Source organism: Crinia signifera, chromosome 1 (assembly GCF_055691185.1).
Source record: "Crinia signifera chromosome 1, ASM5569118v1, whole genome shotgun sequence".
In the NCBI taxonomy this organism is placed as follows: domain Eukaryota; kingdom Metazoa; phylum Chordata; class Amphibia; order Anura; family Myobatrachidae; genus Crinia; species Crinia signifera.
In genome coordinates, this window is record NC_139217.1 from 371,962,584 (window position 1) to 371,989,386 (window position 26,803).

The following is a 26,803-nucleotide window of genomic DNA, read 5'->3' on the forward strand; positions in this document are numbered from 1 at the left end:
GTTGTCCCTGCTTCAAAAGCATGTGTGAATGGGTCCCAACATGGGAATGTCCCTGCTTGTCCCTGGAATTTAATTCCCGGGTTTGTCTCTGCATTTCTGGTGTGAAAGGGGTATAAGAGACCAAGACACCCCAACCCCGCTATTTCCTTTACCACTGCTCATTCCTCAGATTTCTAGTGACTTGACAGAAAACAAAAACTGGAGGCTGGGAAGCAATGCCTTACATCATCATTCTGCCACTGTCCTCACTAGTCACAAAACAAGGACGATGCCTTCAGCAGGTTCAGCATAATCATATATTGCAATGCTCTGCATCTATGTAAACATTATGATAATTGGATAGACTGTCCATGGCCATTTCTAAACTGGATACACATATGTGCAAAAAAATGAAGATTAAAACCCCAAAAGTACAGTAGCTTTGAACATTGTTAAATACTGTAAAAATAATTTGATCCGTAGGATCTAATGGGTCTATGTTCTAATCCATGGAGAGTAATAAAGTGGATTGAGATAAGCCAATCAGCTGCTAACTGCCATGTCAGGGGCAAATAAGGATTTGCATGGGTGAGGAGGGGGGAGGAGGTTCTTTCTATGCGCACACGTGTTCTTATTTGTATACCCATATAAAACACATTTTACATAGAACATATAAACACAAATGCACACAGAACACACACAGAACATATACATAAAGACACACACACAGAATACATACTGTACATATACACACATCGAACAAATAGGTATACATACAGTACACACACACATACAGAATGCATACATTTACACAAAAACATACATTATAACACATACACACATAGAAAACATGTTTATACACACAAACAGACCAAAGCTAGGTACACACTATACGATGTGTACCCAGCCCAACATTGGCTGGGTACATAATCATTCAGCAGTAGGGTGGCCAATCCCGGGATCGGGATCGGCGGGATCCCGGGATTTGGCCCCAAAAACGCCGGGATTTCAATCCCGGGATTGGAGTTTCCAATCCCGGGATTTCGGGATTAGACTGCGCATGCGCAGTCTAATTCCGGGCAGCGTCTGAGCACTCGCTCAGACGCTGCCCGGCTTCTACCATACCCGGAAAGGTAGCGCTGCACGCAGCGTGACGAGGTCACGCTGCGCAGTGCACAGCCCGCCCATCCGCCCAGCCTTCCAGGCTCCCGGCGCCCGACCAGCGACCCTCCCAACCTGGCTCCCTACAGCACCCTGCACCAGCCCGGCCGCCCACTCTGCAAAATGTAAGTAAATAGTGGGCGGCCAGGGCTTCAATGATATGTTCTGCCCGGTGCCGCTCATTGCTGAAGGTCTGTGGCCAGCCTGGGTCATGGGTCCAGCCTGGGTCATGAGTATCCTAATTATCTCATAGCTACACCCCCACACGGAGGAGAGATGGCAGCATTAAAGGAAGCAGAGGTAGTGAAGGAGAGGGGAAGGGGGGGAAGGTGCTGTCAGGTCTCTTTCCGCCTTTTCAAGCTGTCTTAGCTGTGCTGTCATCCCAGCTGTGACACTAGGGATGCCAATCCCGGGATCCCGGGAATCCCGGGATCGGGCATTTTTCAATCCCGAATCCCGGGATTGAAAAAATGCCCCGGGATTGGCTTCCCTATTCAGCAGCATATCACTGATGACATTCTACATCAGCACGGCTTGCCAGGCCAACAGAGGACATCGCTGATGACCCACAGGAGCATTCATCGTCAGCAACATAGTGGGTACACACTAGAGGACACTATACATTAGTCCACCACTTTCCAAGTGTCATTTAGTAAACATGAGAAGAAGCAGCACCGTTGTGCAGTATTAGATACGAGTTTAATTGATGGCTAATGTAGAATATGCAACCAAGCCATTGTTAAACATATGTTTAAGAGAATAGGAAATGCTGCATATTTGACCTAAACCAGTAGCGAATAGTCTACTAATGCCCACCTGCACGCATAATGGCCCTTATTTAGATCTGATCGCAGTACAAATTTGTTCTTAAAATGGGCAACACCATGTGCACTGAAGGTGGGGAAAATGTAACGTGTAAGGAGAGAGTTACATTTGTGTGAGTTATTTTGTTTCTGTGCAGGGTAAATACTGGCTGCATTATTTGTACACTGCAATTTAAATTCCAGGTTCAACACACCCCACCCAAATTTAACTCTCTCTGCACATGTTACATCTGCCCCACCTGCAGTGCACATGGTTTTGCCCATTTTGAGTACAAATTTGTACTGCGATCAGATGTGAATAAGGGCCATTGTGTTTACGCTTCAGCATATGGGCTTAAACAAGCATAACGTGTGCTCAGTTTGTGAGAAACTATGTATTAGGCCTTTTTGAAAAATGCCTTAGTATATCTGGACCCTTCATTTATACAGTAACCACGTCTATCGTCACACTGGCAATGTTATACATACCAACCTATATTTCCGGTAATTGTTTAAAATGGATTCGCAATAAAGAATCTGCAATAATAAATGCATTACAGCTATTCATCTGGGCACAGTAGAATCCTCAGACTGTAAATGCCGTGACATTGTGTCATTAAGCACTTTCTTCTTCATTAGCCAAACACAAGCAGGCTTATGCACATGGCATTAAATTGTGACATGAAGGAACTGAAAGGAAATGAAATCAGTCAATGCACAAGGGGTTTGATCAACTCACAAGCGCATGATCTACACTCTACATGGAAAGACAAGACGTGATGTACTGTACACCATCCTGTGAAGAACAAGCATCTGTAACACTATAGGAGGGAGTTCACCACATTGCACAAGCATGTGATCATCTCAATATACCCATTCAGAAAATGTACCTATAAAATGTGTTCTAGCTGTATGCGAAAAAGAAAGACAGCAAGAATATGGTTACCATGAGCCAAGTGCACCAAGCTTCAAAAAGTGATAACATGGAGAGTGGTACCAGACCATCAGCTCCTTACTGCCATGTTACAGACTGGGTTAAAAAATGACAGCTAGGAGCTGATTGGCTGGTTGTTTATCACCTTTCACTGCATGTGGCCACATGTGTTAAACTAAAACTTGCAGCATTTTAAAAAATAAAGCCAGTTTTGTATGTGAAGTCACCTAAACACAATGGGGGGAATGTACTAAGAAGGCCGATCACGGCTGAGCATACATACACAATATACTATAACACAAACACACATAGAACACATGCTTAAACATGCACTAAAGCTGGGTACACAAAGAAAACATACTGTATATACTATAATACATATTTATATTATATGTAATCATGTGTATACATGTATACCATCAGAGCCATGGAAGCAACTTATTAATTAATATATTTGGTACTTGTGTATTTGCAGGGCACTCAATTTACATACGTACGGCACTGTAGGGAAATCGCATTGCATGCAATTTTTCTGTGCAATGCGATTTTTCATTGTATAAGCACCCATACCATGAGATGTGATGGTACTTCATTTTAAAAGCACCCATGCACATCCCCACTATCCACGTCACCCCGATGCGTGGCGAGCGCAGCGAGCCCCGCGGTTACGCCTCCTCCTGACCTTTTCATATCTCCAATATCCACATCGGCATGGAGTTGATTGTACAAAAGTGTGGTGAGCGAAGCGAGCCACCGAGCCCGAAGCAGTGCGAGCTCAGCGTGCCCCGCAGATTATTTTACATGTATTACGCGTGCGCTCGCCACGCCAACGTGGATAGTGAGGGTATGAAAAGGTCGGAAGGACGCGTAATCGCGTGCGCTCGCCACGCTTCGGGGTGGCGTGGATAGTGAGGGTGTGCATGGGTGCATTTAAAATGAAGTACCATCACATCTAATGGTATGGGTGCTTATACAATGAAAAATCGCATTGCATCGCACAGGAAAAATTGAATGCGATGCGAATTCACTACGCAGAATAGCCCACTAAGCAAATAGCTTAGTGGGCACCCTGCTAATACACAAGTACCATATATTTTTACATAGGTAACATCAACATTTTGAGCAAATAAACTTTATTCTTTAGCTTTACAGCATATACATACTGCTAGAAGATCCACAAATGTAACATGACTGGACAGTCTTTAAGATAAAAGCTTCCAGTTAATACTTCTCATTAGACTTCATCCGTGACCAGTGCTGGACTGTATTTATAACTATATAGGCAAATCAGATGTCCAAACTATATTGAGGATGATTCAGAACAGAGAGTTCTATGTAGTAATTAGGATTTCTCTACCTTAAATCCAACATGAATGGAAAGATTCTATTGATCGGTAGTGGGTGCTTGTCATAGGAACAGTTACTTTGTCTCAGATCTCTGCAAAGTGGGGAGGGCTGTGGGGATGCTGAAATATTAATTTCAACTTTAAAAGCCTGGAACTCATCACAAGACATACTGGGGAATGAAAGATTAAATGTTACAGCACCAAATATAGACCATTTTGCATGAAATTTGCAATGGTGACATATTTCCACGATGATATTTAAAGCAGTCTGTAGGCCAGCTTGAAAAACATTAACTCACACAATTCCAAGCAAGACAAAATGGTTTACCAATTCCAAGTGTGAATGTTTAAATCCAATTCAACAAAAAAAGTTTGCGGTCACTGGAAGAAGACACAACAGCAAGTAGTTAAACTGAAACCGCTAAATAAACAGTACACAACGGTCACGGCCACATAAGAAATCGCAGTGACTCTGGACCGATGGAGTGGCGTATGTACGATTTGCGCAATGTGATTTTTTGCATACTGCACTATGCAGTCCCATTCCCCTGTATTCATCAATTATGGCGAACCCACCTTCTGCGACACTGACAGGCACACCAACACTAACACCAACAAGAGGAGCCAACAGAGGCTGGAGGCATCGCTGGAACGATTTGAAGATCATGGCAATGCAGACTTATCTGTGGCCATTGCGTAAACAATTATACCTATGTGACAGCACCGTCACAGGGCCAGGGGGAGAACCAGGAAGAGACGTGGTCACAAGCACAGATAAGCTTATAGCGACGCTATTTTATTTGCAGTTTATTCAAGTGTTTGTATAAGGTATATAAACGTAATATTGAACCTATCATTACGGGATCCACAAATAACAAGTATAGTGAAAGATTCAACTGTTGGGCATCTAGTTTGCAAGAGGATGGTCAGGTTACAACAAGCACTGGTCAGATCAGAACCCTGTCCTTTAATTTGTAATAACTTTTACAATGAAGTGTAACATACAATACTATAAAATTTGTAATGCTTTATATTATATTTGCTTTTCAGTTTTCACAGTACCGGATTGTAAAAAGAAGAGGACCACAATGAAGGTCACCACAAAAGCCCAGGTCCAATATTCTCCACAAGCAACTCAGACGCCTGGATACAGGATGGAAGGCTCAAGATGATACCAGACTTCAGCGATTCATGGACAATGAACACAAACAATTTGCTAACACAAATGTCAGCAATGCATGACAGGCTGACTCAAGAACACAGAAGGGTCAGCTTTCTTTCTTTATATTGTTAGGTTGTATATATCAGTGCTCCACAATGCCACAGGTTACTGGGTGACATATGCAGCTTTCGCTTTTCTTAAAAGGCCTGATCAGAAAAATTCAGGCTTTGGTTAAGCTTTACTACACTGTATAATTTTATATATTGTATAATAATTATATTTTTAATAAAACATTCTTTTATTTAAAAAAAAAATATTAAAACTTGTCCTTTTCATGTACCTTTACCTTACCGAAAAGCGAGGGCAGACCCAGCTTATGTCTGAAAGGGGTCAACTCGGGAAGAGTCTGCAAACAAAAACCCAGGCTGCACATGGGTTGGAAACCCAGGGTCAGAGCTATGTATTTGCCGGGGTGTATGTCTGAAAGAGGTATTTGTAATTGGTATTTTGGTATGAGATGGAATTGAAGGCCCTAGATCATAGGCGTGCGCAGACCGTTTTATTAGGGGGTGCACCACACTTGTACCCCAAGTACCCAGGGGCAAATGCCCGCCCCCACACATAGGGGGCTATTCAGGTTGATTCCATCAAACCCCGCTCGGCGAACACCCATGGAACGCTGGGCGTTCCCATATGGTAATGGGGCAGACCGGCGCCCCCCCGCCCATCTCCACCCCCCCCCCCATGCAGCCGAGTGCATCTGAATAAGGCCCATAGTATACACACACATACATACATACAGAGCCCCCCCACACATAGTATACATATGCACAGCCTTTGCACACCCACATACACACACAGTACACAGAGTCCCCTTCCACACACGTAGTACACATATACACAGCCCCCCTATGCACACACACAGTATACTTACAAAAAGCTGATAAACACACTCCTTTATGACATAAAAAAAAGCAGCCAGCATTATTAAAGACCAATATACCTTCCCCCTTCCCCTCTAAAACAAAGTAATAGCCTCATATAACATACAATGAATCCCCCTGTTCCAGCTTACCTGCAGCACATTCAAACACCAGGAAGTCCTCTCCTCACTCCTCACCCGGCCACTCGTCCAGCACTGTTTCAGTAAGGCCTGAGAGGAGCTGTCTGTGCACCTCAGCTCCCCCTACAGGCAGCCGGCTCCCGGGAAAAAAAAAATTATATTCTGTGATGTAGGACCTTGCTGCAATCGTGCAGCAAGGTCCTGTCATTGGGAGGTGCCTGTGCACCCCCGGCACCCCCCCTGCGCACGCCTATGCCCTAGATACAACAGAGTATAAAACACTGTTAATAACTAGATATTGGGGGCAAACCTTTTAAAAAAGCAAGAGGGAAAAAATGTAAACATACAATGAGCAATAAACAACTAAACTTTTAAGACAAGAGCAGTGCTCAAGGTGATGGTTATAAAGGACTTGGTTTATTACCGAGAACTGGCCACTATATCAACAGAACAGCTACGTAAGAGAATGCTCAGTTTCCTCTCAGCAGCAAGTCCCTAAACACAAACATGACATTTGACAACGGTCTCCCTAACGGTAGGCAGAGGGCTGGCAGACAATTTGTGTCGACAGTCCAGGGGTCGACACAAACAATAGATAACCAAGGCAACGGTCGACACTTAAAAATTATTTTTTCGGTACTTGTTTAGTTTCACGGCGGCAGCATCTCAGTCGTAGCAACGTCTGTGTCCCCTTGCGGGGCTCGCTTTGCTCGCCCACGCTACACTCGGCTCGCTATCTAAAATCAACTCCATGCCAACATGGATAGTGGGGGTATGAACTATTCACGTTGGCATGGACTTCATTTTAGAAAGTTTGCAGAGCACCGAACCCAGAAGTAGCGGGCGGTAATGCTGCCGCCGTGAAGCTAAACAAAAGTACAATTTTTTCTTTCTTTTACTATTTCATACTTTACCATTCCTAATCAGAGTCCACATTGATATAAAATGCGTTGAGCACAATGGTAGGGGACACCTGCCCCAAAGCATAGCAAGTGAAGTGAGCCATGGGAGGGTATGCGGTAAACTAATTTGGTTCCACATTCTGATTCAATCGTAAAGGCACAATCACTCTCTAATGCTCCTTTCAGACCGCACTAAAAAAAATTTATTTTGCCGATTTTTAACCGTTTTAAAAATGGTAATATGTTCGGTCTGAAAGGTGCAGAGTGATTTTACAGTTTCCCAAAAAAAGCGTTTTTTGGAAACGGTAAAAAAGCAGGGTCCTACCTGTTTCAGACCTGGTTTTTTTTGGGCTGTCTGAAATGAAACAGTATTTAGGAGCCAGCCAATAGTGGTCCACTCTGTGCATATCTAATTAACGGACCACTATTGGTCCCCACCACCCCACTTGGGCAGCGCAGTAAGGGAACAAGTATTTCCCATGCGCTGCAGGGACCCTGCCACTGATCTAACATACACTGCAGGGACCCCCTGCCCCCAGCGCGATCATTCCCTTTCCTGCGCTGCGCTGCGCTGCCCAGGTAGGAGATGGGGGGGGGGGGGCTGCATCTAGTTCATGTATTATAGTGCTCAGGGCGGCCCGTAACTGAGCATGGCTGGAGGAGGCGGGGTCCGGAGAGAGTAGGAAGATTGAAGATGCTGAGCAGAGCGGCATCTTCCACCTTCCGTACACTGGACAGGGCTGCCGTACAGTGAGGTCAGGAACCGCTACAGTATCAGTCTGGATCGGGGATTTTAATGTTACTGTGACATGTGTGCCGGCAAGGTACTGAGCTCTGACATTAATGTTGGTGCCATGCCTGGGGAGAGGATGCACAGCTGCTGCTAGCTCTCATCCTCATTCACACTACAATATGATCAGTACTACAGTATGTTCAGTATCAGGCCTCACTAGTCTCCTCCATAGGTGTATAATATTCACATGCTCTTCAGGAAGCCTTAGGCTGCTTTCACACCACAAACCTGCTTTAGACCAGGTATTTACATGCGATGTGAAAGGGGTTAAACTTGCTCAGACCCGTTTTAAAAAAGGTAAATTTTTAAATACCTGGTCTAAGCAGGTTTTGCAGTGTGAAAACAGTATAATGGACAAAACCATGTGCACAGCAGGTTGGGCTGATGTAACATGTGCAGAGAGAGTTAGATTTGGGTGGGGGGTGTACTTCAAACTGATATCTATCTTGCAGTGTACAAATAAAGCAGCCAGTAGTTACCCTGCACAGAAACAATAAAACACCAACATCTCTGCACATGTTGTATCAGCCCCACCGGCAGTGCATATGGTTTTGTCCATTGGAGAGTGATTGTGCCTTTCCTAGTAAATCAGAATAACCCCCATTGTCTGTAAGCTATACCACATTCTTTCCTAATTGTAATGCTAAAGACTGCATTTGCAAAAGGTTACTTTGCACTTTGATATAGATTTCAGTGTAGTGTTATACACATATAAGCAAGTTTGCTGTATGAATAACTGTATAAATGTAGACATTGTACCCGAGTCCTTACATTACTATTCCATGCTGTTGGAGAACCTTCTCCTTCCATTTTGATACTCTTAGGGGGGTATTCAATCTGGGGTCACTGCTGTCGAGCTTGCCGTGACCCTGTCCCATTCTCAGTCTGCTCGACCGAGAACATGCAGGCGGGATTCAATGTCCCACCTGCAGTGGGACAAGAAGGGGGCGTGGCCACGAGTTGCAGCCGGCAGCTCGTCACTTTCCGGCCGTTCTCGGCAGAACGAGCAAGAGTGCTTGTGAAGTCGTGCTTGTTCTGCCGAGCTCCTCTGTTCAATGGTGACGTTGAAGACAGCATTGAATAGGGCTCGGCGACCACCTTACCCTCAGGAGATGGTTGCCGGTGATTGAATACCCCCCTTAAGCTGCAGATTCTTAATAACCTTCATTCCCTGCCTGTATAAAACTGTCCCAGTCATCTCCAACACTGCTCTCAGTAACACAGAACTAGATTTATGAGGCAGTGTCTTTTACAAGCCACTGCTTCTAGGCAGGTTTGACCTGGAAATGTAATCATAAGTGCAAAACAAACCACATTTTACCCTTAAAATTACTGATGCTTAAAAATTTAAAGTCAAACAAGAATGGACAAGATGTTTCCCACAAAACAAAATCTGCTCATCTCTTTCTACTACTGAGAACGTTTAGATTATATGATTGCACTGACTTCTTCAGAAATAAAGGCCACAGATGATATATTTATTAACAGTTTCTTATATAGCGCTGCAAATTCCATTGTACTTTACAACTGAAATCAACAGAGATAAAACAAAACTGGGTAATAGACAGTCATAGAGGTAGATAAATGATAGAAGAGATATCTTCACAGCGATAAAGTACCAACCTATCAGCTGATGCTACTAAATGGATTTTATCTAATGCACAAGTTTTTATAAATGTTCAACCACACAGAATTATTATGTCACTAAGTACTGTATACAGACAAGACATTTTAGGAAGGGACAAGTTTTCAAATAAGTGAAATGCCCACTTCCTGCCATAGGAAGGAGACGAAATGGAGCGGGCACAAAGGATGTTATTAGGATGTTTGTTCTCGCTGGCTCCTAAATTATTAACACATTAATTGTCAATTTCAGCTAATGCAAAGTGTATGTAGTCTTAAAAAACAATGCGGTTTAGTCAATTAGAGCAAAGACTGCTTTACATAAGCTGTCACTCTGCTGTGTAAACACAGACAAAACAGCCACCTGTGCTATGCAAAGTCTGTGTCATTTGGAGAGGACAGAACAGGCAAAATACACCTCCACCTCCAGCAACAAATGTAGGATATTGATATGCTTCCTATTTATTCTAAATATGCAAACAGGAAGTATTACAGAGTTCTTTATATATACCTATTGTCTAAGGAGAAGGGTGTGCTTATATAACCGTTATTAAGCAAAATCATTATGAATATTTTTTTTTATAGTTTTTTTTATATAGCGCAGCATACAACAAACTGGGCGGTACGGATGGTGTAATGGTTAGCATTACTGCCTCACAGTACTGAGGTCATGGGTTTGATTCCCACCATGGCTCTTACTGTGCGGAGTTTGTATATTCTCCGCGTACTTGCTTGGGTTTTCCTCCGGGTACTCAGAGTACTCCGGTTTCCTACCACAATCCAAAAATATACTGGTAAATTAACCCTAGAATGTCTGTGTGCGTATGTACATGTGGTAAGGAATATAGGGGCAGACGTATTAAGCCTTAACAAGAGATAAATGCAAGGGTGATATGGAGAGATAAACGTCCAGCCAATCAGCTCCTTACTGACTTTTTTCAAACACAGCCTGTAACATGGCAGTTAGCAGGTGATTGGCTGGACGTTTATCTCTCCTTATCACCCTTGCATTTATCTCTTGTTAAACCTTAATACATCTGCCCCAGTGATTGTAAGCTCCCCTGGGGCAGAGGCTGATCTGAAAGTTCAATTATACTCTGTAAAACGCTGCGAAATGTGTGTGCTATATAAGAAATGGTTAATAAATAAATTAAATATTTTTATATTTGGCCATTCAAATGAGTACCTGCCCCAGTAGAGTTTACAATCTATGTTCCCTACCACATGTACACTAGGGTTCAATTTTGTCATGACCCAATTAACCAACCAGAATATTTGGGAAATGTGGAAGGAAACCGGAGCACCCGGAGTATATATATATATATAACCAAAATAATATCATATACGGTATCTGTTTTTCAACAGGAAAAAGAAATCTGTACCAATGTGAAGGTGACATTGATTATGTAGAACACATCGGAAAGTTAAAAAGGCTAATGTGTACTAATCTCCCATAAGGTGGTGCTGAGAATCATGCATGGGTAGTTTAGGAAGAGCTGTAAAACTAAAGGTTACTTCTATCCCATTTAACTCAATCAGTGCTGGTAAGGACCTAGATGGTGACAGAAGACTGCGCTTACATACCGCACTTCAAAGGTTTCAACATTAGTACTGATTGCATGAAATTTACGGTGGTTAATTGTTGCAGCCTTAGAAGCTGCAGTGATGTAATTATACGGAGTATTTGCAGAAAACTTTCTAGATAGAGAAGCTGCTCTGCAGGACGCAGCCTGTGATCAATATACTAATTTACTAGGCTACAATCTGCTCCTAATCATGTATTGCACTTCAGCAAGCACAGTCTCTCAATCAGAAGCTGTCAGTTTGCTCACGCCATTCACAGTGACCTATACACAGACCCACAGAAGGAAATCTCCTCTGTGATACATCACAGCTCCTGGTTTGGACATTATAATATCATGTATAATTTATTCATAATGTGAAAATAAAATGATTTGCCTCCATCTGGTTTTGTATAGTAAACACGTACAAAAATCTTTCGATTATTTACCCGATCAGTACAAAGTAAATAAACGATACAGATGCAATCAGGGGCGGATCCAGGATAAAATGACAGGGGGGGCACCATGATAAAAGAGGGTTTAGGTGGGGGAGGGCCAGTGTTAGTGGTGCCAGTGTACATGCTAAGAGAGCTGCAGAGAGAGGGTGGGAATGGGATTAAAAATAGGCCCTGGCATTTAAAGTACGCAGGCCTACCATGGCAACAAAAGTGAAGGATGTAGTTGTGCGCGCGCTGGAAGAGGGGGTGTGGCCACTCAACAGAGGGCATGTCCTTGAGTGTAGTGTACAACACCATATAGAACTTCTACACATTATGCAACAAAATACTAGACCCCATTATACTTGCCCCTTACACATGATGCCAAATGGAATGAGCCAAAATTCACATAATGCCACACGGATTGAGCCAAAATTCACATAATGCCAAATGGATTGAGCCAAAATTCACATAATGCCAAATGGATTGTGTCAAAATTCACATAATGCCACATGGATTGTGTCAAAATTCACATAATGCCACACGGATTGAGCCAAAATTCACATAATGCCAAATGGATTGAGCCAAAATTCACATAATGCCAAATGGATTGTGTCAAAATTCACATAATGCCACATGGATTGTGTCAAAATTCACATAATGCCAAATGGATTGAGCCAAAATTCACATAATGCCTCACGGATTGAGCCAAATTCATAAGATGCCATATGGATTGAGCCAAAATTCACATAATGCCAAATGGATTGAGCCAAAATTCACATAATGCCACATGGATTGTGTCAAAATTCACATAATGCCACATGGATTGTGTCAAAATTCACATAATGCCACACGGATTGAGCCAAAATTCACATAATGCCAAATCGATTGAGCCAAAATTCACATAATGCCAAATGGATTGTGTCAAAATTCACATAATGCCACATGGATTGTGTCAAAATTCACATAATGCCAAATGGATTGAGCCAAAATTCACATAATGCCTCACAGATTGAGCCAAATTCATAAGATGCCATATGGATTGAGCCAAAATTCACATAATGCCACATGGATTGAGCCAAATTCATAAAATGCCATATGGATTGAGCCAAAATTCACATAATGCCACAAAGATTGAGCCAAAATTCACATAATGCCACACGGATTGATACAAAATTCACATAATGCCACACGGATTGAGCCAGAATTCACATAATGCAACACAGATTAAGACAAAATTCACAATACGCTTCATAAACAGGGACATTGTCCACCGAAGGCGCGCATTAAACATTTACACCATAATGTCCATTGCACGTTAAGTTACACGGCATGATGTCCATTATGTATTATGCCAAACACCATAATGCCTATTAAAAATGATGCTACATACAGTAAGTGCTACTTATCTACATGCTCATTGCCAAGGGTTCCATGCTCATTGCCAGAGGTTCCATGCTCGTTGCCACCAGGCAGAAGTGATAGCCACTGACAGTGGCAGAGACTGGCTGTATTCCGAGCACTGCAGGTCCCAGCTATTTGAAATAATACCCATTTCACACCAGAAAATGCATTCCCAGGTTGGCCCCTTTTACACCAGCCTAGTCCCTGCATTTTCTGGTGTGAGGGGGAGAGAAAACCACCCCTCCCCCCCTTTAACCAGTTATCTCATTTAACAGGCTATATCTTCGGAACTAACTGACCCATTTACATGAGACAAGTATCATATTGAAGAACTTTTGAGTGGGCTTTGAATGATTTTGGTCCAGTAAAACTGGAAAGTTTGGTTCCAGAGTAATCTGCCCTCAAAGAAAATGAACAGCCATGAAATTACATTTCAAAAATAAAAAAATCGATTTACACGCTATATCTCTGGAAACGATTGACCGATATGGACCATCCTGATATCATATTGAAGGACCAGCGATTTGGAATTAAATAACATCAATCACAAGCTCCTGTGATGCCAGGGGGGTAACTGGCAGCTGTCGGAACCGGGTGTGGGTTGGAATTGACGGGTCCCATATTATCCTATGGGGAAAAAAATGTTACAGCTTTGCCAGGCGATATCTCCGGTTCCCGGGGGGCTAAAGACATGGGGCTGGGCTCGTTGGAAAGCTCTGGTCCTCATCTACAAAATGAATGACAGGGGGGGCACGTGCCCAGGTGCCCCCCCCCTGAATCCGCCACTGGATGCAATCATATCTGAAATGTCATTACACCCTGAGGAAGCCTGTTGCTTTTCTATACAAGGAGCTGTATGACAGCAACATCAGACTGTCTACATAGGAAGGCTTGCAGAAGTCAGTAATGGAAGGCCTACAATATTCAGAATCTCATACTAGATACACTTTCCGTTTCCCTTCCACGGATAAAGTTAACGTTATCAGCAAGAGAACGATATAGTGCAAAACGCTGACTGATATCGTCACACGATATGTCAGTGACTTCACCCATCTCCCGCTCCTTACATGCAGTCACTGACGATATGCTCAGATTAAGCTGCGTGTACAGAAAATAGGGATGGTCATTATCGATGTGCGGGAGCATGTATCACCCTGACTGATGTTCGCAATGTATCGTTTACTATATCGGTATCGTGCATATCATTAATGATGTATCGCCCAGTATGTAATCTGCATAAGATGTTCCTGGGTCATATCTTTTCCATTTTTGAGGGAGTTTTCTGCAGTTTTATCATGGGGATCAAGCCAGTTTTAACTTATGCAGCTTTCTTAGTGATATATGTATTTTGTGTTTATCCCTATAACATGGTAAAGCAAACTGAAGCAAAGTGGGCAACACACCACAGAAGTGCCGAACCCAGGCTCAGATTATAAAGTTATTATAGATGATAGATTATCTAGGCCTTCTCTCCCTATGCCCTCTCCTACAAACACATTAATTATCTCGTGAAAAATAAGTGTCCGACGAGATCAAGGATCAAAATGAAAGATGAAAAAAAAAATTTTGCATAAACCAGTTTCCTGCTGCCCCCTGAACAGACCGCCTAAGGCATGACTCTGCCTTGTATAAACAGTCAATACAACACTGCCAAAATCCACTCTGCTTCGTTGAATGTAGATAATACATTTACATAAACACCACTAAAACAACCAAAGTCAATGATCTTCAAAAAATGAGTTAATACCAATAGAACAAAACAAACCTACAAAAACAAAATTTGTAAGGACTGACCTGTAATATATGCACACTCTATTACACTTAGCAATTTAATTACAGCCTTAGAACATAACAAAACCAATGTCACATGAAGCGTTACTGGTGACAGATGGAGCCAGCTTTCGTTATTCTGTTATTATGATACACTGTAAGGCAGCCACGCTTATGTGTAAACATTATACAAAGCTGTTCTACACCACAAACAGGAGAAAAATTAACCAATACAACAATACAGGAAAAGACAACAACAAAAAAACACACAAAAAAAATCATTATATAGTAATTATTAACAATGATTAGCAAAGATGTTAATTGAGCTAGTGTGGTGGGAAAAAAAACAGACTAAGCTTGTTTTGAAAAATGAAACATAAATGGAAACTATTTAAAACTATTTATGGCGAGAATGGAACCACTTCCTATAACAGAAACAGAATGAAATGTAGGTTAATCTATTCATTAACTCTGGTGAAAACTTAACTTCAAACTAATTATATAAGCTAATGGTGTTTGATTTTTATCCTTCCAATCCATACTTTGCATTTTCAGAAATCCCACTGTTCAAGAGCAGTTGATCACATAACTGGAGGGCAGTTTACTACAGAGCATAAATCTGCACACTAGTCTGAAAAACGGATTCTGTATTCGGTTTTAAAATGACAAATTCAAAAATGATAATTAATACACATTACTTACTGGGTATACAGAACAAATGCCAGTTGTGCCGTGTTAGACTTCACCATCAATGCCTAATAAGCTGGGCACCTGTGTCAACAGTACCTTGCTCTCTATGGTCTGCAGAACATGTGCACAGAGCCACGACTTCATAGTTAATTTACAGCAGGGATAAAAAAGGTACATGTGAATTATTCAGTAGGCAATTAAAGCAAGCCCATCAACAAAACCCTTTAAAATCTAACCGAAAACATAATTAGGAGGTTTAAACTTTAAAAACCTCTCTATACTACATAGCGATCAGCACAGGCTCTTAGCTGCAAATAACCTACAACATATCTGTTTCAAAACAGAATGGAATGGTAAAAATGATCGCAATACAGCTAGATAAATGTAGGCAACACTATACAAATAATATATACTGTATACTCATACTGTATTAGTAGGGGATATGCCTCTTTTGATACATTCAAGTCAAGGAAGTTACTGCTGTATTTGACAATGTTGACCAATCTCTTCTCATTTTAAAGCTGTGTACATATGGGCCCTGATTCTGACCTGATCGCTGGGCTGTGAGTGCTGCTGCCCCCTGTGCCACCGCTGCTCCGGTGCATACAGGGGAAATAGAATTCACCATCAAATAATTTTTTTCTCCTGCTCGCACACTGGGCGATGCAAAAGCAGAGGTGAGAAGGAGACCACTAATGAAATCACCAGCACTCCCAACAGGTGGCCGGGGAACGACTGCATTTTTTTGGGACACTCCTTGAAACCGCCAGCGGCAGGCCCACAAACGGCCTCCAGTGGTCAATCAAACAGTGAGCAGCACAGGTGTCAGAGCCTGTGCTTAGACAAAGGGATCGCATATGGACACAGCGGATATCATTATCACTGTTGATAACTCAACAAACATCTCTACCCCAAAAGCTTGCTGCCTAGGGGCAATCCTTGACTCTGAAGTGTCCTTTGTTCCCCACATTCAATATGTTTACAAATCTAAATACATACATCTAAAAAAACATATCTAGAACATGCCAGTATCTTAAGGTGCCCATATACAGGTCCAATTTGGCCAAATTCCAAATTGGATCGGATCTTAGAGATCTTATGTGCAGTAAATAAGATCAATCCGAATCGTACCATTAGTGGCACATCGCAGGTGCTTTTTATAAACCATGATGTAACGCACACGATTTCCCTTAACTCCCTCGGCCGCTCTCTTTTGCATGCCAAGTCTGACTTGTGCATCAGATAAGTCAGACCTGCATGGCCACCTTTACACAGAACACTGCAAAAACTTGAAATTAAGCTGCCATTATCTTCCGCATGTATTACTGCAATATTCTACTAATTGGTCTTTCCTAAAACAGCCTTTCACCACTATAATCCATTTTGAATGCAGCTACAAGGCGGATCTTACTTGCTACCTACTCATTGTCTGCTGCTCTGCTCGGTCATTCCCTCCATTGATAACCTGTATTCTACTGAAAATAAAAGTATTTTACACAAAACTACTCCAAAACATACTGTATTTCTTTGCTCATCTCTAAGTATATCACAGCTCAATCCCTCAGATCAGCACCAGATCTGCTGCGCCTCTCGCCACAATTAACACCTGCTCCCATTCATGTATACAGGACTTTTCCGAGCTGCATGCCCTCTGTGGAATTCCCTCCCATGCACAATAAGACTTTCCAAAACGTAAACATTCTCTGAAAACTCAAGCAAGCTTATAAAATTCTAGAACCACTCATATAACCTCCATAAGCTATCATACCGAGATACATGCCCTCTGTACAGTCCACACATAACTTTACATATTTTCTCTGTTTTAACTTTCACATTATACGACCATTGGTCAACATTACTGTGTCTCTGGATCATGCAACCCAACAAGAACCTCTACAATCTGGCTGGAACAATATGGAATATGTAGCACTCCTGTTGTGTCTTTGCCTATTTTCCTATAGATCGTAAGCTTGCAAGCAGGGCCCTCATCTTGTTGTCTGTTATTGTCCGGTATTTTTTTATTACGGTTTGATTAGACTACTGTAATCTCTGACAAACATTTCTCTCCACTCTATACTCAAAAAGTCTTCCCAGGTCATATTCCTCTCCAAATGTACTTTTAGCATAAAGCACTAAGTACAGTCAACAATGATTACTAAAACCATAAGGTGTACAGGTGGTTGAGCGGCGGCACCTCTGGTAGGAGCAATTTTAGAGGGAGTAGACAGAATAGAAATTGTGCATTCCTAACAATAGATTTGGCATCTTCGGCAACAGCCTCAGATACGGATCAATCTGATTTATAGCCAACCAGTGTTTTTTTAGGAAAGAAAGTAGTGGCGGAAGGCTAGGTGACATTACCAAGAAAAGAAGGCCATACCCAAGAAGAGGTGGCTTTAAGGAGGAGTGGGTGCAGAAAACTAACATAGATCTTATTTTCAATCTGTCTGATCATGTGTTAAGTCCAGCCAAGAGATCTTTATTAACTTTAGGTTTGAGCTTCATTTTCAAGAATTATCTTGAACATATTGAGTAGTATGCATTTGCGTGTAAATTACCATCTTTTTCGGACCATAAGACGCACCTAGTTTTTAGAGGAGGAAAACAGGAAAATGAATATTCTGAACCAAATAGTGTAATAATTGAGACAAAGATTGCAATATAATTATTCTGGTCAGTTTTTACGAACATGAAGTTAGCAGGGGTTTTGAGTACTGAAAGTGGGTATATTAAAGGCAAGAACAACTGCGCTCCACTTATCACTTCTAAGTGAAAACAGAGAAATTCATCAGTTATTTATGTACAAGTCAAAGCAGAGTAGTATGGGCTGAATGACAGTCAAATTGCGCTTTATAGAGCATACACATAGACACACACACACACACACATACATACTGTAGACAGTATTGTAGACACAGACCCCGTGGTTCCCCGCATCCAGGCTCTCAGATAACGCTGCCCGTGGTGCACTCCTGTAGTAGGAGGAGGTGGAGGAGAGCAGGGGAGTCACATGGTGCCGACTCTGCTGCTAGGCTCTGAGATGCGGGCGCTCTGCTGCTGCGCTCTCAGATGTCAGGCTCTGCTGCCACGCTCTGAGATGCCAGCGCAGCAGCAGTATCCAGGACCCGGTGCTACCCGCACACTCCATCTGGGCTCTCCCACCCAGCGCAGTGGGAGTGCTGCCCCTTACGTAAGCTCCATGTAAGCTGTCTAGCTGTCTGCTTCACATGGTTTTTCTCCCACATTTTGTGGGAGAAAAAGTGCATCTTATGGTCCGAAAAATGCGGTACGCCTAATAGAACACTTTTACTGATAAAAGATCACTAAGCATAGGTGATATGAAAATATTTAAAAATCCTAGTGCTTTTGACCAACAGTCAGCCAACACTAGTAAACATTTAAAAGACTGATGGTCACACCAAGTTGCTAGTTACAATAATTTAAATAAACAACAGAGATAGGCATTAAGGTCACTTAAGGAAAATTCCAATTTGGTTACATGTCCCCCTGATAAGGGGGGGATCGGTAGTGCTGCAAAATTGGTGTGACTATGATAAAGAAAAACAACATCAATTACTTGATAAAAAAAAAACATTTGGTCTATGTGCGACAAATCCAATGTACACAATTAAGACCAAGGTTGATGCCTGCATTTATAGGGCCTTCCAACGTGGATTGTTAGATCAACAAATAGTAGTTTCATAACTTTTGAAGACCAGAACTGCCCGCACTTATATACACTACGCAAGGTACAAAAAACACTGGCGAGCCCCTCAGGTAGGACCATAATATCAGCAATGAGGTCACTACTGCAATCAATATCTCAGTTTCTCAATAGCTTTCTGCAGCCGGTGGTCTGCAAAATACCGAATTATACAGGTTTCTTTGTATAGTAACTGCATAGTAACGGTGTAGTAACGGCATGACCTGTAGGTCAATGATTGCACTGGCATATGTGAGGCTCGCTAAGCTACATTTTCGTGAAAGACTGGCAAAGCAAAGAAGCTCCATTTATACGGCAATTGAAACCTGGAGATAAGACAAGCCTGTTGCAAGACATCAGCAGAAGGCTGGTCACCACCTTTCTATGTAGAGATGCAGAGTGGTTGACTGGATCCCAAATTTAATTTGGGACGGGGACCGTGAACTGCCACTTTATAAAAGAGAGCCTGACTGGATATTCAGGCTGGACACAGTCTCACCAAGAGGCCTGAATGAATACAACTTGTTGAAACACTTTTTGTGCTAAATACATTTGAAAGGATATTTTCATGACACATTATAGTCATTTTTTTAATATCATTTTCGTATTCTTGCCTTTTTCATGTCGTAATTTTCCAAAATGGTTCACCATACAGTATGTCTAGAAGATCTATGTTATTGTGACAAACCGTGACGTACACTCTACATACAGTATAATATATTTATGCATGTGTGTTTGTTTGTTTATATATATATATATATATATATATATATATATATATATATATATATATATATATATATAGCGATCCAGGGTATAAATGCCTAGATACGGCCACGTGACGCATCGTCACTGAGTCTGGGACGGGTCTCTGAATGATGACGTCACGTGACCAGCGCTGCCGGACGGGTGCGTGGTCCCGCGCGCGGCAAAGCGCCAGCTTGATCCTATATAAGATGTTTTTATATGTTTGTTTTAAGCCTGATGAAAATGCCATACTAGGCATTGAAACGTTGTTGTCGCATTAAAGGAATCGTTTATACGTGAATGGTGTGCCGCATCCTCTATCCGAACATATATATATATATTTTATTTTTTTTAAACACACACACAAACACACCTTCACACATTTACTATATGTATATATTCATAGCCTTTTTGTTTTATTTGCTTTGTCGGTGTATGTGTTGTTCTTATATAACTTCCAGCAGAAGATACACAGATAACTATACAGCAATAGCTGTCCACAGTGACCTTGCAATCAAAAATAGATTTCAACACAAGGGAAATTGAATTAGATATAATTATCGTGAAATTCTCCGAAAATAAACAGCGCATGAATGACATATAACAGGCTCTGCAGGAGGCAGCAGAGGAATATCTGGAAATAGCATACCAAATGGATGTAATCTGGTTACAGTACATGTCCAGCTGCACAGGCAAGATAGAGCACGAGGCACAAAGAGAACAGGAAAGGACTGGGGATGTGTGTTCACAGACAGACAATCTTCAAAGCATAGACATATGGTTTAACAGCAATTTACCCGATAGGCTCCTCCTATTCTTTAGTGGCAGAAGGCATCTGGAGAAATCACCAACATAAGAATTTCCTTCATGTTGTCCTCACTCTGTTGGAAAAAAAAAAAGATAATTTAAGAAATGCAATTAGCGGCTGCATACAGAATTTAATTTATGTGACGGCCAAGCATGCATGCATTAGTGTCAATGTACCTATTTTCAGTACATAAGAAAAACGCATTTTATTTGACTAATTACTCTGAACGGAAGATGAAGTGAAGAAAAACAATGAAATAATTAAAGAAAAAGGAAGGAAAAAAAGGAGCTCAACACCCAATCAATTGATGAAAGTGGACATAAACTAGCCAACCAATTAGTCGGCTCTAATTCATAAAACTTCTCCTACATTAGCATTGCTGCGAATATATCACTCTAGTACTACCTACACTAATATCTAGGGGTTAAAGTGGAGGGGGAATGGGGTGGAACAGAGTTCCAAGACTTGTACTGGTAAGGTGGAACTAGTTCAGGCTATATAAAATCAACTCTATATAAAATCAACTCCGCCGTGGATAGTGGGGGTATGAAAAGGTTGGAGGACGCGTACCGCCGGCCCTTTGCAGGCTCGCTACGCTTCGGGTTGGTGTTGATAGTGGGGGTGGCGTTAACAATGGGGGTGCATTTAACATAGTAATCACCCATAAGGGTGCCTGTACAATTACAAATCGCATTGCATCGCATGGCATGCGATGCAACGCGATATTAAAATTGTACAGTGCGGCTTAGGACCCGGAAATCGGGTCCCATCGCATACCTTAATTAGTGATATGCGATGGCATAAGATGGGCGCCGTGCTAGGAAACAAGTACCGAAATATCACAATAGCCCAATTCCATGTTTGTTTGTTTTCTGCAATATCATTTTTAAATTGTACACCACACTAGTATATAATACATAATAAAATTCACATCTTTGTCTCTGCTGTATGGTATCTGTGTGTATATATCCACTGGGCGGTATTCAATGAGCCTGATTCGCCATGTTTTTATGGCGAATTTGTGCTGTTTGGCGAATTTTTGACAAAAACGGTGAATCACCCTATTCAATGACCACATGGCGAATACAGTTCAAGGCTTTTTTCGCCATGATTCACCGAGTAGCAATCGCTATCTTTTTATGGTGAAGTGGAATGTGAACTTCTAAAATAAAGTGTTTTGTTTGTTACATTTGGTGTCTAAAAATCAGGAATTTTATTCTGAGGAGGGGCATGCTACTTTTATTCATGTGCTGTAAGCACATGAATATATATTTAATTTAAAAAAAAATATTGTTTTTTTTTTTTTTTTTTTTACACTGCAGCCAGCAGGGGGCGCCGGAGCCGAGCCGCTCATTACATATTCATATATTCACTGCACCCGATGTTACATCGGGTATAGTGAATATACGCGGCCCCCTGCTGGCACCCCGGGGGGGGGGGGGGGGGGGGCAGCCTGTGCTGCCTGGCACCCGGGGAGCCCACCTGCCCCCCACAAACGTTCAGGGGCAGGCAGAGAGACTTCCATCTCTCTGCCTGGCACCCTCCTCAGGCTCCCTGCGGCAATCGCCGCAGGAGCTCATATTCGCCTGTCAGGGGCAGCGAGCCCCTGACACGTTGAATACCGGAGCCCGCTGGCTCCGGAACGTGGCGAATGTGCAGCGAATCCTAAAAAGGATTCGCTGCACCTCGCAGGGTATTCACATTGAATACCGCCCTCTGCCTGGCACCCTCCTCAGGCTCCCTGCGGCAATCGCCGCAGGAGCTCATATTCGCCTGTCAGGGGCAGCGAGCCCCTGACACGTTGAATACCGGAGCCCGCTGGCTCCGGAACGTGGCGAATGTGCAGCGAATTCTAAAAAGGATTCGCTGCACCTCGCAGGGTATTCACATTGAATACCGCCCTCTGCCTGGCACCCTCCTCAGGCTCCCTGCGGCAATCGCCGCAGGAGCTCATATTCGCCTGTCAGGGGCAGCGAGCCCCTGACACGTTGAATACCGGAGCCCGCTGGCTCCGGAACGTGGCGAATGTGCAGCGAATCCTAAAAAGGATTCGCTGCACCTCGCAGGGTATTCACATTGAATACCGCCCACTGTGTCTCTGCAAGCGACCAGTAATGCGTGGAGTCACATCTAGAGACTTCTCTTTTACCACTCAATTAGCCAACTACCGTTTAATAAGCGATAATGTGGAAACTTGTTAGCATCAAAGTGAAAACTGACAATCCATTATGACTGAAGGAGGAAATCTACAATGAAGAAACATTTTGACATTTGTACAAAATGCTATCTGCACACAATAGAATATACTATGGCCTCAATATTAATATGCTTCAAGATAAAAATGATTCACAATGTTGATTAAGGAATTACTTTAACAGAACTACTTTCCAGTGCAGATCATAATTATATTTATCTGCAAATTGTAGTGTGCCTGTGACTGAACGTCCTCTGATCCATACAGCAATTCACTGGGGTCTTTCAGATGTCAATCAGATGGTTTAACTATGGCGATGCCTTATCATGCCCAAACAAATCAAGCCCAAGCGGCTACACCTATCAGATATATAAACAAATATTTGGGAGTGCTGTGGTGTGGCATTCTAGGTAGTGGGGCACCATGGTACGGCATACTAGCTATTGGTGTCAATGAGGTGTAAAAAACTATGTATTGAGGGCAGAATGATGTGGCAGACTATGCACTGGAGCACTGTAGCATGCTATGTATTGCGGGCACTGTGGCAAGGCAAACTGTTTTGGGAACACTGTGACATGGCATACTATGTACTGGAGGCATTATCGTGTGGTATACCATGTATTGGGAGTGCTCTGGTGTTGTCTACTATGTATTGGGGAGGTTGTGGTGTGTTATTCAACAAACTGGTGGCATACTATGAACTGGGCACCAGAGATGGGCATGTATCAAGGTCTCATGGCATGTGTGCAAGAGACTGAGTGGCAGTGAAAGGACATGAGTTGTGTTCTATTTATTTATGTACAGTTTCTTATATAGCGCAGCAGATTCCGATGCGCTTTACAATAGTAGTCAGCGATAGAACAAACTGGGTAACAACAGACAGACTTGGAGGTAGGAGGGCCCTGCTGTAAGCTTACAACAGGGTTGCCTACCCTCCCAGAATGGCTGGTCAGGTCCCGAAAATCGGGTCCCCCGGAAAGGTGGGCAAACCTCCCGGTTTCTGGGGGACCCCCGCTCCCCCCCCCCCCTGATCGCGGCTAAAACTCCCCCGCCGCACCATTTAAATAACCCGATATGCTTATCTCCGATGAGGGGGCGGGGGCTAAAGGGTCATAATCGCGTCATTTTAGCCCCGCCCCCTCCACAGAGATGTGCAAAACGGATTATTTTCAAGCCTGGGGCGGGGCTTTATGACGTCACGTCCAAGCCCCGCCCCCACAAACTCCTGCTGAATGTCTCCTCTCCGGGCTTCTCCCAGAGAGGAGATTTTAAAAGTCGGCAACCCTGGCTTACAATCTATAGGAACATAGGAGGGAAACTCAAGGACAGGCACCAGTAATAGCACAGCAGTCCCACCAAGCTGCAAGTCCATCAAAAATGTTCTATCAAAAATTTCATACATTTTGGTTGTGGATCATAGTCAGTCTCCTAAATTTTCTAAAAATGTTTAAGCCCTGCTACTCGCTTTATGCAAACCAGAAAGGTGATTTAATATACCATGCATAGAAATTAGTTATGTTTTTTTGTATTGTGTGTGTGTGTGTGTGTGTGTGTTTGTGTATGTTTTAATGTTGTAGAGAGTTTTACCAAATTTGACTGGGTGCTAAAGAGGGTTGTGTTTTCCAAAAAGAGACCATCCTTCTCTAAAGACCTACTGTAGACCGATCACCTATCAGAAATAACCTTCTGCAATCACCGTGGGGACCACCACCACTTTAGGCCGTGGAACAGACAACTTTTCTGCATGGACCTGTATCTGCTAAAGAATCCCCAGATTCACCTGCATAGTCTGGTATTAGACCATAATAACTGGACAGTTCTCTCTAAAATTGAGGCTGCTGCCAATTGCATTAAGATATATCCAGGAATGTACTGTAATAACTAAAACCTAAACAACTAGAGAATTTGGTCAAAATACAGCACATATTTCAGGATCAAAAGGGATTGCAATAAGACTAGCTAATCTTTAATGTATGTCCTTTTTATAAGGATTTAATATCTTCTTGATTATTTTTATAAATGAAGTATTATCTTTGATTTGCCCTCAATATCAGTTATCATTTGTATGTCAAGATTCTTCCTTCACTTATGTTTAACCCAGGCAAGCATGTAATTGTACTGGCATTTGTACTTGCATGTTTTAATGGTAGGACTTTGCAAGTCTTTCTAAAAATCTAAAAGCCCTAATTAAAAGTTTAGGCGCCAAGGACTTCCGGTGGGCGGAGCATCGCGATGGCCACTTTTTACACCTCTCTCTGTCTTCCCTAGCCTAAACCAGCAGCATCCACCTGCTCTTCACTCTCTACACGAGCATATCTGCCCTCAATGGATAAAGATAACCCTGCTGGTTGACGCAGACGATAGATGGAGCTATATTACGCTGCAGTCTGGCCATTATATTTAAAGGCCTATCCACGCTTCTTAGAGAAGACGCCATTACTGATTCCCCCACTACTTTTCTCTAATCCCGCCATAGTCTGATAATCCCACTCTCCCTCACCAATACCTCACATAAACTCCCTTCAGACAGGGAAGAGATAGGGGAGAAGCAAAACTCATCTGCTGAGCTGAAGTGGCAATCCCCCGAGCCCAAAGGAGGTAGTGGCCGCACCGCCCCGTGGTGCCATCTGGGCGCTGTACCCTCCATGGCGTGGAGAAGTGACTAAGGGAGTTCCCGTAGACTGCTGAGGAGGTCTTGGGCGCTAGATGGGTGGCTGGCTGACCCCCTGTTCTGTCCCCCTGCCAGCATCCCAACTGCGCTGCTCACCGTGCCTAACTGGAGATCGCGGCTCCCGTGGTACTATCTGGGCACTGAAAGCTACGCTCTCCCGGTGTGGAGGAGTGTTTATGGGAGCCATTAACAACAGCCGTTGGAGTCTTCACCGCCGGAAGGGTGCGTGACAGATCCCTGCTCTACCCCCACTGCCTCGCCCCCACCGCGCGAGTCACAGTGCCGGACTGGAAGCAGAGGCGTGACCACCGAGGCTGCCGCTGGGACTTGCCGGTGGTTTATGCGGGGGTCCTCCTCAGGGGCCCTCCCACACATCTCCTCTAGACTGCTGCTGCATCGCTGGAGTCCACTGACCAGACTCAGGACGGAGCTGCGGGGATCAGGGCTGAGATTGGAAGCACACTGGAACCTGGGTGGCACATCAAAACAACAACAGACATCGGTTGACCCCGACAGGTCCCATTAAATCCTGCTATACCTACAGAACCTATTGCTCAACTTAGGTGGATGAACTTGGCCCAGGACAACTGGTAATTGTTATAATAGCTTGGGGTGGTTTTTTTTACTGTTCTCCCAGCTACACTTGGGAAGCAACCCTGCACTATCTGTCTAAATAGATATTGCTTTGTATTAGTATTTACATGTAGACATTGGCATGTCATTAGTGTTCATTCTAGCACCCGCTATCTTTGAAAACCCCTGAAGTTCCCCTTCCCTGCCTGGGGTGTCGCTGTCTGCTGTAGTGCTTGTAACACAGTGTGGTCTGTATATCAGCATTTATATGCAACCCAGACCTGTGATACAAGCATCACAGCAGACAGCAACACCCCAGGCAGGGAACAGGAACTGCAGGGGTTTTCACAGATAGCGGGTGCAAGAATGAACACTAGTCATACTTTTACAATGTCTGTAGTTAATATTGTTACCAACCAACTATCTACAGCAGCACCAACACTGCTCATGTCTCACCTAGAAAACAAACTCAATAGCA

General features: G+C 43.0%; 1 protein-coding gene across 10 annotated transcripts in view; it reads right to left on the reverse strand.

Annotated features, from left to right (window-relative positions):
• PITPNM2 (phosphatidylinositol transfer protein membrane associated 2) overlaps nt 1-26,803 on the reverse strand; it is a 244,342-nt gene that overhangs the window by 178,224 nt on the left and 39,315 nt on the right. For all 10 annotated transcript variants that reach the window (XM_083151213.1, XM_083151232.1, XM_083151249.1 and 7 more), the window contains exon 2: nt 20,877-20,960. The gene's annotated coding sequence lies outside the window, so the exon portion shown is untranslated. The remainder of the gene's footprint in view (nt 1-20,876; nt 20,961-26,803) is intronic.